Below are 16,459 nucleotides of genomic sequence, written 5' to 3' on the forward strand. Positions count from 1 at the left end.
TTCTAGCTTTGCTATACTGTTAGCTTTGTTATAACCCCTCAGCTCTAATAAATTCTTACACTTGACAAATGATTATCTCTCAAGTTCAGTGCAACCCACCCGGAAATCCAAAAGAATCACGGATGCCCCTCTAGTGGTGCGTCACAAGGGTTGTTCCTACCTAGGTGCAGGACTTCCCTGTATTGAACTTCATGAGATTCCTCTCTGCCCACTTACTTTCTTGGTTTTGCTATCACCGCTTCTTCCTCTTGGGATCTGTAAGCCTTTTGGCTGTTGTGGTCCAGTTTGACCTGATTTTTTTCTTTTTAGTAAAGAATACATTTTTTGCTATTGCTTTTAATTTATATTAAGAATGCTAGGTGATATTCCCTCTTATTACTTAATTGTCTTCTTGACTGGCCTTTCTATTAGAAGGAATAGCTTTCTGCAAAGTGCTTTAATCAACTGTTTTTCATAATCCTGTGTTCATGTCCTGGCCTAATTAAGTGATAAGTTTCACTACACTTGCCCAGTCTCCCACAATTCCTTACTAATTTTTCTTGTCTGTACATCATTGTGTCCTCCTGGCCTCCAACTTTTTCCCAGTATGTTATTTTTCCATTTTAATAAGTGCTCCAAGACTCACACCCATATTGGAGCCATAAGTCATTTGCAATTAATGTGGTAAAGATGAAAACTGTTTTTTTTCTCAGCCCTTTTTTGAATTTAATATTTTAAATATAAAGAAAGATTATTGGTATCTGCTAATTTAGATATTTGGAAGATACTTGGAAAGTACTGAACAAATTATAAATAAGGCAAAGAAGAGACATAAACAAGGGACAAAGAAGAGAAATGAGGGATTGAGTATAAAGCAGGTTACTTTTTTAAGTATCAGGTTGGCTTCCCATGTAGATATACATGTACACAATTAAGATATGTGGTTAAAATTTTTAAATCTAAAATAAACATTGCTCCTCTGTCAAAGGAGAAAAATTCCACTTTGACTACTGGCTTTTTGTTTATTAAGCTTCTGATTTTTTTTTAATTGATTTGAATAGAATTGTGTTGCTTTACACTGGAATCCCAATTTATTAAAACAGTTTAAGTTTTGGGCAGCACAATTTGTTACATATTTATAGGCACATTTAAATTTCAGAATATCTTAATGGAAAAACCTTGGTTGAGAATCTGATTTAGATCATGTCATAATTTCATTCCTGTAGTATCTGTGAAAATACAAAAACTGCATACGCAGCTCAGTGGCAGAAAGTCTGTTTTTATGTTAGCATTAATGCCAGCAGCAACATATTTTGCATTTTCAGAAGAGTGTAAAAATTGTAACCAAACTTTTCAATGCTTGTGATGGACAGAGAGTTGCAGTATTGCTGTACAGTGTATCTTAGTGCGTTGTTTCCCTCTGTAAAGGGCTTCTCAGCCAGAGAGCTGAGGACCTAGCAGAGTGTGCTGGGTGTGCTGTGGGTGTGCTGTGCATGCGTTGTGTTTGCGTTGTGCTTGATCTGCACATCTTTAGGGGACCATACACTGCATACCCATTGAGACTAGATTCTCAGCACATGATGTGCACATACTGTATCTGTATCCTCCTGATTGCTTCAGATGATTTGGATGCAACCACTGTTTTAATGTTGGACTGCCATCAGGCACATTTATTTGGGTAAAATGTTACTATGTGAAAAATGCTGTTCACTTTACAGAATTCTGTAAGGTAAACTCATATTTAGGATTTTTAATGAAACGAAAAGTTGATTCTTAGGGAGATGTAGGGAGATAGCTATGCAGGTTCTGTGCAGGTGGACAAAAATTCTTTTCTTTAGTGAAGGAAGTGTGAATATGGGAAAGACCCGCTGTCTGTTACACTCTAGGAAAAGGTTCCCCTTACAGGACATCTAGTTTCAAAGTGTCATTTAATTTCCTGGCTTTGGGATGAAAAAATATTGTTCTATACTGTCTCCCCAAAAGGGTTTGCAAAAGTCATGAAGTTTTTGGAGTATTTTTAAGATTTTGTTGAGAATACTCTGAGCAAGCCTATTTGCCACCTAATGGCTGAAAATTTTGCATAACGTGCTCTTTTTTTCAGACATGGGCTGGTAAGAGGATTGGTCAAATGGCTTAGAATGAGAGTAGCAAAGGGCAGAATAACAGCATGATTACAGGGGTCAGTAAATCAAATCCTCCTACCTGAATATTCAGTAAAACTTATCTGCACTAAAGTATCAATAGCTGTCATGGTACCAGTGGGATGGCAAGAAATTTTCTTCTGAACCATTAATTAAAAAAAAAAAAACAACACTGGAAAGAACTAAGAGTTTGTAATTGAGCAAGTGAAAGCCAAATTAATTTGATTGGATCTTTTTAAAGATTTTGTTTGGTTTGTTACCATTTCAGTTTTTTCCCATACTTGGTGCTAATCAGGCATGACAAATAGGCTCACCTTTGAACACACTTTGTGCTACTAGTATCATAGAGTAACTCTCTTTAATTGTTACCTCAGGCCACAGTCATCAAACAAGCTCATAAAAAGAAGCTAGTGACAGATTTCACTTCTGCTGGATTTATGCAAGATTTCTCACCTATGCCCAACCAGTATGTGTTTACACTGCTATTCTAGGTTTGACCTTTGATCCAAATACATTATGCTTTCCACAGCCACCTTGCATCGTCCCTTCAACGCACATGTATTCTTGCAGCGCGTGGCTATTGTGAAAACCTTGGGCTTAGGAAAGACAAAACACAGTCAGCTTCCAGTCAGGCTTCCTGTTCACTGTGATGTGGTAAATATGTTTTGGAGCCTGATACATCGTTTAAAATTAATAATTTATTTCCCAATAAATAGGCTTTTTTTTCCTTCACAACTGGGATAAGCAGAGACTCTTACATGGGCTTGTTATTCAAGACTATTCACCCGATAACTTCTGTGAATAATTCTTGGTCTTGGTCTGTAGCTCATTCTCAAGGATCTCATTGTGAATATTTGATCATTGAAATTCCAGCTCAGTGACTCATCACCTAAATCATATGCTATGCTTCTGCCAGGATGCAGGAATACAGCCCTTAATTTCCTACTTAATGGCTCAGAAAGTGCTGAGCACTTGTCCTCTGAAAGTCAATGCCCTTTATCAAATATCCAAAACTTGAGGCCTTATCTTAGTCGTTAGTTTTAGAAGATGTTGGTGGTAATAATCACAGAATGTGGATGCTAAATTCTCTTTTCTTAAATATTGAATTTCAAATGAGATGCTTTGATGAATGCTTCTTTTATTATGTTATTTTCTTCCTGCAAGTATTCAAGGCAATTAACAGAATAAGCATGAAAGCGTTCAAAGTGTGTTTCTGCAAAGCTTAGGATTTATATTGGCAGAAATTGTTGGTAGTGTTCAGTAATACGTGCTCACAAATTGTATTATGAAAGTGAGTATTTATACTCAGCTTTACAATATAATTCTGTCTGTTTTCATTTGTGATGGTCTAACAGTAGAATTTCTGATTTCGATTCATATCAAAGTTTGGAGAAGATCTAGACTTGAAATTTTGGTTCCAACAGGCACACATTAGTGTTTCTGATTGCTTTGATTTTATGGCCAAGCCAGAAAAAAAAGATTTTTATTTCAATTCTGGTTCGTCTGTGGTTTTCCTCTTCAAAAAATGTAATTCTTTTAAGATTTAGTCCTAAAATGAACTTTAAGTGGGTTATTTGTTGTATGATATAAAATTTGCAAGAACTGCATTTTGGCTGCTCAGATGCTTTCTCTTAATATTGAATCTTTGAAAGTAGAAAAAGATTTAGGTTTAAATAAAGGTGGTTTATTTGTTCTGTTCATAATGTCTTGCGATGGGATTGATTTACCCTCTTATGACCAGCTTAATTTCAGAGGTTTTCAGTATAGCATAGTGTTCAGAATGAACAAAATCAGCAGTCAGTGATATTTCTGATTCATAGAAAATGTGCATTAATAGTTAACAGTGTGTTCGGAGTATAACTTTCCATCCATATATAATCTACTCTAAAACCAAATTGTTCCAGTTGACTTTGCTGTTTTTCAGGCTCTCAGGATTGACAGGGAGAGCCTAAGTTCATACATGATAAGCAGTATCAGAAAGGAATTATGATTCTGAGAATCACAATTCTTCCTCTTTTTCCACCTTGTTATGGTAGGGAGGAAGTTATTTTAGTATTTTTTAACTTTCCCATCCAGCTGGCCTTCTCCTGACAGTTTGTATAGATCAATTCAACTTTGGCAATACATAAGTTGCCACTCTATTAAACCCTTTAAGAGAAGACAATCCCTATCGTACACCTAACTGTACTCTCAAAATGACAGCATGGATACTGTACTGAATGTTGTTTATTGCATTTCATTCACCATCAGTGACTTCTGTTTTTATAAATTACCTGAGCTGCTGTATATTTTTATTTACTATATGGGTAAGCTGTACATCCATCAAACTTAGACCCAGTTTTCAGCAGAATACATGTTTCTCATAAAACTATGCTACTGAATTAAAGCATTTCGGACATGTTTTGCAATCATGTAAGAACGTTTACTTGCTTTTTACAGGAAATATATATTTTTAAGTAGATATACTTGGAACATTCCGCAGTCCACAGTGTTCAGGGACAATATTACTAAAAGAATTTGTTCTAATTTGAGGTATTTCTACTTGGATTTTAATGGTGTCTGGCGAAAAGATGACATAGTGACTTTAAATGAATGCAGTAAAAATAGCTTGTAAGTTACTAGATATTCAGCAGTAATATATGTTTCATTGTTCTTTTTTTTCCCCCCTGTGGGTAGAACTTTTATGTAAAATGCTATCACTTACACAGTTTATGCTCGCTAAGAGTTTCAGGCAGTACTTCTCTATTTTTGGGCTGTGTGCAAAAATTTGCAAACCACTCAGGTATTGATATTGGATACAGCAGTAGACACATTTGGGAAAAAGCCCTCTCAATAATGCCACAAAATATTATTTCCTAACGTGCTCTGAGGTTTCAAAATTCAGCCTTCCAGTATGGAATAGAAATACCTAGTTTTTCATATCTGAAAAATTCAAAATACGCAGTTAAATAAGAGTTGCCTTTAGCTAGATGAATTCATTTGAATAAGTTCTTTCCCAGATCCAGTAATTCCCAAGCTGAATTTCTGGTTGGCTTGATTTATGATCAATTTAGGGAAAATACTGGAACAGCTTAAGAAATTCTGTCTGTCTTATTCTGATAAATTTGCTTGTTCAGTGTTAGAAGATAGTGACTATTTTTCTATTGTTCACCACTGTTCTCAAAAAAAAAATGGGAGCCTGTCTTCACCTTCTAAAAGCCAGTGTGGGAAGGACAGTGCAAAGCTTCTGCCTTAGCCTAGGGGAGAGGAAGACTGAAATGAGCAAAGTTTGAGTAAGTTTAAATTCTCACCATGTGAAGTGGCAACCATGCATATCGATACAGAAGTTGTATGATGAGCAGCTTAAACATGACCTCCATGGTTACTTCTATTTGCAAAGTTCATTCACCTCACAGGGCTTGAGTCTAGAGAAAGAGAGAAGAAACTGCTAAACATGAAGAAAAAGGCGCTAACTTCCTGCAAAGCCACCAGACTGGAAAAGAAAGGTAATTTTGCCAGAATCTATCCTGCTTCACTAAATCAAATGGCTTGAAAAGGTACTTTGTATGCTGATGTTTTCTTGTCCTAATTTATTCCATTGCCATCGGAATTATGATAAAGGAACCAGTCAAGGATGCCTTGCTTTGTAAACAGTGCAATAATAAAGTGCCTTTACGAATTTAGAATTGGAAGGAAGTAAAGTAGCTCCTTGTCTCAGTTTACACGCACGGTTCATTCAGACAACTCTGAGTCTTTATTAGATATACGATCAACTAAATTAGTGCTAGTTTAAAGCATTTCTCTGAATTGTTCCAGGTGAAAAGTGATGTTCTAAAGTTAATATATTAAAATACCTGTTTTTCAGGTATAGTTCAGTATAGATTGATGATGAATGTAGGATATTTGGGGCTTAAAGTTAAATCAAGATAAAACCTCTTCCATTCCCTCCCCTTATTGAATCTTTCTAGAATCAGCTTTTCCCCTTATCCTGCTGGGGCAGATGGCTCCTTAACTGCAGGACTGATGCAGCTTCGGGTCACAGGGGGGAAAGATTTTTGGAGGAAAAAACACCAAACAGATGGTGAGCATTTTTGTTTTCAAACATTCTGACGTGTTTGCAGGAGAGCAACAGCATCGTGGGGTGGGTATGGCTGGGGCTGGCCCACTGAGGAGTAAGAAGTTGATAAAATGTCTCATGGATTTCCATCCTTGCCTCTTCTATGGTAGTATGCAACTACAGGTGTGGTTTGCACAACCTTAGTAGCTGCAAAAACTACCTGAAGGAAAAATTCCTTTCTTCTAAACTAATGCAATCTATTTTTCAGGTGGTGACCAGAAAAAGAATATTTGCCCTTTGATATTTTTAATTACAGGTACTTACAGTAATGCTTTCAAACTCCTTAATTGTAAGAATTCCTGCCTTAAGTATCTAAAAATTGTTTGCCTTTGATGAATACAAATATGATAAAACATTTAAAAGTACGTTAACATTCAGAACTACCATGAACTTGCTTAAAAGCTGCATTTGCAGTGAATGGGAGTCACTTTGAATATATATAAATATATAATGCACTTTTTAAAAATTTGGACTCAATTACAGTCTCCATATAATAGTTTAAGCACGTTCTGCATTCTCACACTTGCTCGTACAAGTGATAGAGATTACACAAGTACACCCATTTATTCCAGTACGGTACTGTACAATACTTGTTTTTTTCTGAAAAGCATTCTGTGACAGTTTTATATCAAAACTACCGCATACATCCATGATGTATACTTTTCATATACATATTCATGATGCTATGCACTTTTTTGCTGTTTTTTTAATATTGGTACTGTATCATAAGGAAACTCAAAAGACAGCACCAAGTGCACATAATTAAATTAAACACAAATAAAATTTGATTATTATTAAAAATATGTTTTATTCTTCTTATTTTCCCTCTTGATGAAAAACAATCCAACGTGTCATTATGCTTTACATCTCTGGTTGTCTGTGTCTGTGTTGAGGACAGTGCTTTTGCCCCAAATTTAACTCTTTTCTTTCTGAGTTTCTGAGTATTTTTCTCAGTTAATGAAAAGTATATGTTTAAAAAGCAAACAAACACCAAAACCTTCAGAGTAAGCAAAATAATCACCACTAACTTGTCAGGGTTTTTTAAAATCTGCAATTCCAATCATCAGTAATAAAGGAACAGTTTTAAGTCAGTTTAGTGTTTTTACTTGAAGCTTGTAGAAATTATTACCTTCATCTCTTCAAGTGTCAAAACATTGATTTGTGTCAATGAACATATGCTTTCAGTACTTAAAACAAGATTGTTTTTGTGCTGTTGCTCTGCCTTGTTAGTTCTTGCACTTCGATTGTCCAGAAAGGTTGCCCCTCTCTACCATACAAAAAAAAAGAGGCATAATTTTACCACTGATTGAATGACTGTAGCTAACAGTCATCCCTAGCTGAGAAAGGCTGCATCTCCTTGCATTGTTCCCTTGACAAATGGTGAATGTCCTCCCTTTGCTGTGCCTGACCTTGACTAATTGTGCAGAATTGGTGCAGCTGTCCCAGGCTCATTCAGTGTTGCAACACAAGAGCATGTAAGAAACTTTAAGCTGCCATCATAAAACTCCAGTTTGAGGACTTCATCCCAATGCATAGTGCTTGCTTTTTTTGTAGCTGCTAGTTAGTCTGTTGCTATTTACTTCCTCCAAGAGCATATTTTGTAGTCGCACTGTGTTTTCTTCTGCATTGCTTTTGTGTGCATTTCAGAAATCTGTAGATGACAGGCATTTTTTCTAAAATAACTAGATAAAATCATTTGGAAAAGTACTCATGTTATAAACCCATCAACTACAAAGAGATGTGAGAAGTTACACTAACCAGAAAGGGAGTGGAAAAGCATGTTTGTACTTTTCTTTATCCTTCTTACCTACAGAATCTACTTGTAGAAATACTTTTTGTGGAAGACTTCAGTATATTAATTTTGAAATTGGAGAATTATCAGAAAAAAGAAGTGCTATGTACATATTAACACAGGGATACAATTTTCTGGTATTGCTTCCAAATATTAAACATTTCTGAATAATGTAACTATTGTGTGATTGTACCAGAGCAAGCTTAAAGTATTTTTTCTATAAATACAGGTCATGGTTAAATACATATTAATGATAATATCATGTACGATAGGTAATGTAACCTGGAAATTTTACTGTGAATCTCTTGAAATTTTTATTATTGTATTTACTCAATTACAGTGAAAATTGCCTTGTGAAGAGGGAGAATTCAGTGTGTCTACACCACTTTAAGTCACACTTAGCTTTTAGTGTTAGGGTTATATGGGACTTGTGTTTGAGTGGTAAACAGTTCTTGGATTAGGGTAAATTCTATTCATAAAGAAAGAGCAATTGCCTCTCTTTATATTTAGGGTTGAACCTAGAGTTCCATAAAGTTAATTCTGTCATGCATTGTGCCTTTCCCAGTCACACTGCTTCTCAGTGACAGGTGCTTTTGACAGAATAAGTGGATTCCTATAAAAGCATCACATAAAAGTGAAGTGTTTTATTTGTCTGCCCTACCTATATTGCAAGTCTGTCCAGAATAGAGAGAACTTCTGCGTCCTTGGATTGTGTTCTTGCCAACGGGATGAGTGTTCAAGTTAGGCACATCAAATAAAATGATTAAAAGAAAACAAATAAAACCTCTACAGGAAACATTCTGCAGAAACAGAAGCCTCAGGTTAGGTGCTAAAATCCCTGTTGAAGAAACAGAAGTAGTAGACTAATTTTCAAAAGGGGGTATTTGGTGGCTTATTTTGACCTGAGCAGTCTGAAGTCAGACAAGGTTGGGCAATATAACACATCACCCTGTGGACTACTTTTTCTGGATCTGCTCCAATGAGTGTGACTTGTCACAGTGGGTTAGATGACTTATATAACTGTGTTCATAAGATCTTTTTTCCCACAAACATCTGCCATTGCTACCTGTGTTGATAGAAGAGTCAGGTGTTCTTCATGGCATGTTGTTTACTGAATGTAGAGGTTGGAAACATCTGGCCCAAAGTACTTCAGGCAGAGGTTTCAGATCTGATTGTTTTGGATTCCTGTAAAAATAAACAAATCCCTGTCCCCTGAAACTCAGACCTGTACTGAAAAAGCATTTAGTGCCAGCTTGTGACCTGTTTGAAATGTTTCCACTGAAATTAACTTTTAGGAAATACGTTGCTGGCTGAAAAGTCTGGCCTGAGAAAGACTTGTTAGTCCCATGTCTATGTCCTAAATTTGGGATGTACACGTCCCTCCTCGGTTTGACTTGAAGGCAGATAACGACCCCTTCTCCCCTCTGCCCACTTTATAGTAGCTTTCTGACAGACCTTGATCTCTAACTTTTTGTGTAATGGAGGTAATGTAGATGGAGATGGTGTTACCTAACTGGCTGTTTTCTGATGTCTGAAAATGATTGGCTATTATTTGAAACGTTGAGCAAGCCATATTAAGAAGTACATTGGTAGATGTTAGAGTCTGTAGAATTACAGCCTTTAATAATAATAATGCCTTTGTGCTTGCGCTGATGTCACAGACGGCAAGCTGGCTCAGGGACATATCAGAAGCCAGTCTGTGAGGATTATGTTTTTCTTTTCCCAATTTTACAGGGAGTTAAAAAAGGATAAAAAACCAGCATATGCTCAAAGTGATGTTTTCAACCCAGATCACACTGACAGTCTGGTAGTTGGATGGGCACTACTGGGGTGCGTGTGTTGCAAGTGGCTAGTAACTGGTGGTGAGAGGGGGTCTTTTGAAGGAGAAATCTTTAATCTGATATTGATGCCAAGCACTTCATTTGTGGAAGTGTGGCACCTTTCCTGGATGTTGTTAACTGATGACATTTTAAATTTTCTATTGTCAAATGAGTTTGAGATAAAGAGGAAGAAGGAGAGTGAGTATTTCAGGGCTGTGTTTAGGTGTGCCTCAGCAGACCTAGGCGCCAGCTGGGCCTGGCTGTGTAGCACTGGCTGAGCAGTATCTGATTCAGGCTCTCCTACTTTGTTACACAACAGCCTTAGAGATGTAAACCATCAAATGGGGATTGCTTGGTTGTGGCCGTGAGCTAGGACTGTTCGAGATGCTCACCCCCTCCTTTCTGCTCCAGAGGACAGATGGAAACTAAGTAGTGCTTCTAAGAAACTTGGAGGTCTGAAATAGATGGGGCATGAACACAAAGGAAGAGACAGGGCCACATTATTCAAGAGAATATGAGATAGGGGTTGCTTTTGAACAGGTGCTGCTAGGATCTTTCTTTTTCAAAGTAATGCTTTTTAAAATGTAAAATCTATTTTAAAGACAGGTTTTCTCTTGCATGACCCAGAGAAGCTTGTTTAGTGTACTAGTAAGTTTGCTACCTCTGAATTCTGGCAAACCAGCTTCACTCCTCAGGAATTTGGAGCAGGGTTGTGATTTTCATACAGCAGGACTTCAGATTAGCTCTATCAACTCTCTAATTATCCTTGGAAAAATTCATGAACAATATTCCATAGCTGAATTCTGATTCATACTCAGTAGTTTGAATAACCTACCTGAATGTTGACTGGCTGCTGTGTGTATGTCTTGTTTGTGTTTGAAAGGAAACACAACCAGAAAGGCTACAGCACAGAATTTGCACACTGAAGAGCTTATTCTTTTATTTGGGAACAAACACTGGCGTTAATTAGGCTCTACCTAAAGTAACAGGTTTTGTGAGCTTATTGTGCAGGTTGGCATGTCAAAACTCTCCTATCCTAAATGTTTTAGAGAAGCTCTATTTATCAAGCAGAAGTAATAATCAGAAAGATCACAGTTTTTCCTAGCATTATGCTGCTGGCAGTATTTATGGGTTACCATGCACAAAGACAGATATGCACACAAAATCAGAGATAACATGCAAAGGATTACAGAAGCTCTAGCTAAACTATTTGATTTTCACATGTACAAGCGCACGACAGGCATGGCTTTAGTACAATGAATCTGTTTCTTAAAATCCTATGCACCATATTTACCAGAAATTCAAATACAGGCTTGTGTTTGCTTCCATATATTCGAGAAATTGGCAAATTTAGATTTAATACTTCTCTAAGCTCTCTTCAGGAAAATAAAGCATCAAACAAGGTTGGAGTGCAGGTTTCTGAGTAGGAAGACAGCATTGTTCTGAGAGAGAAGACATTATTATGTGTCTGATTTCTACAAATCTGGCTTCACAGGAATTGTAAAAGCCAAGTGCTGAGGAGGACATGCAAGGGTTAATATGATTTCCATTCCATCGAGTTTTGCTTGCCATTATTTTCTTTTTCTTTTCTCCCTTTTAACTGATTCATAGCATAAAATCTTCCTGGACACCTAATTATCAAGCCAGCTCACAGTCACAGCTGTCTACTTGGAGAACCCATTAGATGCAGCAGTTGAAGCCTCCATAATTCCCCAAACTTCCCGGTGTGAATATTAAGAAAAGATTTTTACATGTCATATGCAATTCGAAGGTGGTGTGAATGGCGCTGGAAATGACGAGCTCTGAATGCTTGTCCATCACTCCATTCACTGGTTACAGGTGGTCTCATTTTCCACTTTCAGATATCGGCTAGCTATGACAGCAGGCACTTAATTTGCATGTTCGACAGACAACAAACGGCCCGGTGCATGTCAAAATAGGTGGTGATGCGTGACAGTTCCTACACAATACTGTCTCCTCTTCGCCTAACCTTTGACCTCCCTGCATGTCTTCTTTCACAATCGGAAAAAATGCACTTTTCGGCTTTGGAATAAATTTGATACCAAATTGATTATTTTCCTTTCTTCTATTTATTCTTCTTTGGCCTCCTCCTCCACTTTTAAAGTATGCATGCATCCAGGCTTTCATCTTAACAGCTACAAAACTCTGCCAGAAGAGTCTCATAAAATTTAAAAATAGCTAAGCAGCGCGGACAGGAAGCTGCCTTGTTAAAATTCATTGTAGTTAAATTGCTTGAAAGTTCTTTGTAAATGCTAATGTAACCTTTAAAAAAGACCTTCAGTTGGGTTAATATTTGTTAAAAATAAAATTAAGTTTTTTAAAAAATCACCAAAGTGCTTTATGTTCATTTTTCCTCGGGTGTTATTATCCACCTTTATATTTGCAAGTTCACTAGTTTAGTACACATTTCACAATAACTTTCCTCCAGCGTTTTTATGGCTGCCTTGTACTTGTACTGATGTTCAGTAATGAGAATCAGTCTTTTTAGCATCTTTAGACGTACACTTAGTTTACAGTTTTATTTAAGTCCAAATGCTGAGAAGTTGTTAAAGTGCAAAAATGTTTGAACAACTGCAGTTCTATTCAGTTTATTGGGTTACTCAGAGCTTGATTTCTGGGGATTGCAACTTTTTGTGTGTGCTGCCTCCTGGTTATAGCATATCAAAGGGAAAACTAAGAGGAGCTGGATTCTCACACAGCTCAGCATTGCAGAGTTCACCCAAGCACCTGAATTTTGATTCCAAAGACACACATTCCCCCTTGTCTAACCAAGAATGACCATAATCCTCTCACAGATCTTATCTGAGCTGCAGCTCTTGTTTTAATTAAGAATTAAAGCATGACAACAGATAATCACACCTCTGGGGTGTTACAAGATTTGAGATATGGTTGTGTACCCAGTACCTGAGGGTGTGATTATTCCATGAAAACCCCATCCCTACTTAGTCCCCCTGTCCAGGGCCTCAGTAATGGGCAAAACATGTTGCTGTTGGCTTCGAACATTGAGCAAGATCAGCAATGCGCAGTGGGCTGATCATACACAATAATGCACGAGTGTTTTTTTTTTTTTTTTAATACATCTCATCTTTTTCTTAGGGCTTTTTAGACCATTGGAAGAGCTGGCAAGTTGTAAGATTTTTTTTTCCTAAAGTAAAATCTCTTTCGTGTAGCATCACCTGGTGAAATGTGACTGATATGTAACTTCAGTGTTAATTTAAATATGAGATGGTCTCTTTGATGTTTAGCTGAAGTGCTCACAGGGTTACCTTGGTGAGCTTATTCTAACTTTTTTTGTCATTCAACAACATCTAGCTATCAATTTGAACGGTGACTAAAGTCAGATGACCAGAGTCTTGCAATAGATGTGGCTTTTAAGGAACATTGAAATATTTGAGCAGAAATGATCAGTTTAAGAATGCATACTCATAAGCATAATTTACATATACAGTTAGCTTTATAATATAGAGCCAGACAATTCTCATATCAAAATCCATTCCTACTGCTAACATCAATCATGCTATTGACAGATGGACTTTCAGAGCCATGCTTTAGGCCTTTATTCACCCCAAAACTGGTTTTATAAAGGGGGAAAAGAAGGAACTGCTGCTGCAAATAAAGCAGTCCCAGTTTGTTTTTAATTCCCAGTGTTATTGTGACAGACCTGCAATAGAATGACTAATCTGTGTAGTTTGTTTGGTGTATACAGATGCTGGTCCATATGGAAAGTTTGTCAGGAATCCTTGCCTCACCTCTGTCCTTTGGCTTTTAGCAAAGATGCCAACTGATAGCGCCTTTGAGGGAAACAGTTGTTCAAGGTGCGCTGTTTTTCAACAACACCGAAGAATTAGCTCTAGTTTAGTTGATGTAGAGACCGATTTCCAAGGATAGATGTTACACTTTGAAACCAGATGACCAAAAGGACTGCAGTGATTTATGAAGGGGGAAGTGTTGGGGAGCTATGTGCAGGCATCCTGTACACCAATGCACGCAGCATGGTGAATAAGCAGGAAGAACTAGAGATCTGTGTGCGGTCGCAGGGCCATGATCTCATTGCAATTACAGAGACATGGTGGGATAGCTCACATGACTGGAGTGCTGTCATGGATGGCTACGTGCTTTTCAGGAAAGACAGGCCAGGAAAGCGAGGTGGTGGAGTTGCTCTTTAGGTGAGAGAGCAACTGGAATGTATCGAGCTCTGCCTGGGGGGGATGAAGAGCGAGTTGCGAGCTTATGTGTAAGGATTAAAAGGCAGGCTAACATGGGTGACACTGTTGTGTGTGTTTACTACAGGTCACCTGATCAGGAAGAGGAAGTCGATGAGGCCTTCTACAGACAGCTGGAAGTAGCCTCACGATCACAGGCCCTGGTTCTCATGGGGGACTTCAACCACCCTGTTATCTGCTGGAGAGACAACACAGCTAGGCACAAACAGTCCCGGAGGTTCCTGCAGAGCATTGATGACAACTTCTTGACACAGGTGGCGGAGGAGCCAACGAGGAGAGGTGTGCTGCTGGACCTCGCACTAACAAGCAAAGAAGGACTGGTGGAAGATGTGAAGGTTGGGGGAAGCCTTGGCTGCAGTGACCATGAGATGGTGGAGTTGAGGATCCTGCGAGGAGGAGGCAGGGCACTAAGTAGGATCGCAACCCTGGACTTCAGGAGAGCAAACTTTGGCCTCTTCAGGGACCTGCTTGGAGGAATCCCATGGGTTAGGACCCTAGAAGGAAGGGGCGTTCAAAAGAGCTGGTTAATATTCAAACATCACTCCCTCCAGGCTCAAGATCGGAGCATCCCTATGAGTAGGAAGTCAAGCAAAGGGGGCAGGAGACCTGTGTGGATGAGCAAGGAGCTCCTGGCAAAACTCAACCAGAAGGAGGAAGTATACAGAAAGTGGAAAGGGGGACAGGCCACTTGGGAGGAATATAGGAACGTTGCCAGAGTATGCAGGGATGCGACGAGGAAGGCTAAGGCCCGTTTGGAATTAAATCTGGCAAGGGATGTCAAGGACAGCAAGAAGGGCTTCTTCAAATACATCAGCAGCAAAAGGCAGACTAGGGAAAATGTGGGCCCATTGCTGAATGGGATGGGTGCCCTGGTGACGAAGGATGCAGAGAAGGCAGAGTTACTGAATGCCTTCTTTGCTTCAGTCTTTGCTGCTCAGGCCAGCCCTCAGGAATCCCAGACCCTGGAGGCAAGAGAGAAAGTCTGGAGAAAGGAAGACTTTCCCTTGGTTGAGGAGGATCGGGTTAGAGATCATTTAGGCAAACCTGACACCCACAAATCCATGGGCCCCGATGGGATGCACCCACGAGTGCCGAGGGAGCTGGCGGACGTTATTGCTAGGCCACTCTCCATCATCTTTGAAAGGTCCTGGAGAAAGGAGAGGTGCCTGAGGACCGGAAGAAAGCCAGTGTCACCCCAGTCTTCAAAAAGGGCAAGAAGGAGGACCCAGGGAACTACAGGCCAGTCAACCTCACCTCCATCCCTGGAAAGGTGATGGAGCAGCTTATCATGGAGGCCATCTCCAAGCATGTGGAGGACAAGAAAGTGATCAGGAGTAGTCAGCATGGCTTCACCAAGGGGAAATCATGCTTAACCAATCTGATAGCCTTCTGTGATGGAATGACTGGCTGGGGAGATGAGGGGAGAGCAGTGGATATTGTCTACCTTGACTTCAGCAAGGCTTTTGACACTGTCTCCCATAACATCCTCATAGACAAGCTCAGGAAGTATGGGTTGGATGAGTGGACAGTGAAGTGGATTGAGAACTGGCTGAATAGCAGAGCTCAGAGGGTTGCGATCAGCGGCACAGAGTCTAGTTGGAGGCCTGTAGCTAGTGGTGTCCCCCAGGGGTCAGTACTGGGTCCGGTCTTGTTCAACTTCTTCATCAATGACCTGGATGAAGGCACAGAGTGCACCCTCAGCAAGTTTGCTGACGATACCAAACTGGGAGGAGTGGCGGATACCCCAGAGGGCTGTGCTGCCATTCAGAGAGACCTGGACAGGCTGGAGAAGTGGGCGGAGAGGAACCTCATGAAGTTCAAGAAAGGCAAGTGCAGGGTCCTGCACCTGGGGAGGAATAACTCCATGCACCAGTACAGGTTGGGGGTTGACCTGCTGGAAAGCAGCTCTGCGGAGAAGGACCTGGGAGTGCTGGTGGACACCAAGTTAAGCATGAGGCAGCAATGTGCCCTTGTGGCCAAGAAGGCCAATGGTATCCTGGGGTGCATCAGGAAGAGTGTTGCCAGCAGGTCAAGGGAGGTGATCCTCCCCCTCTACTCAGCGCTGGTGAGGCCACATCTGGAGTACTGTGTCCAGTGCTGGGCTCCCCAGTACAAGAGGGATGTGGCACTAGTGGAGCAAGTCCAGCGAAGGGCTGCAAAGATGATTAGGGGACTGGACCATCTCTCCTATGAGGAAAGGCTGAGAGAGCTGGGCCTGTTTAGCCTGCAGAAGAGAAGACTGAGAGGAGATCTTATTAATGTATACAAATACCTTAAGGGAGGGTGTCAAGAGGATGGGGCCAGACTCTTCTCGGTGGTGCCCAGCGACAGGGCGCGAGGCAATGGGCACAAACTGAAACACAGACAGTTCCATCTGAACATGAGGA

Source organism: Apteryx mantelli, chromosome 2, assembly GCF_036417845.1.
Source record: "Apteryx mantelli isolate bAptMan1 chromosome 2, bAptMan1.hap1, whole genome shotgun sequence".
In the NCBI taxonomy this organism is placed as follows: domain Eukaryota; kingdom Metazoa; phylum Chordata; class Aves; order Apterygiformes; family Apterygidae; genus Apteryx; species Apteryx mantelli.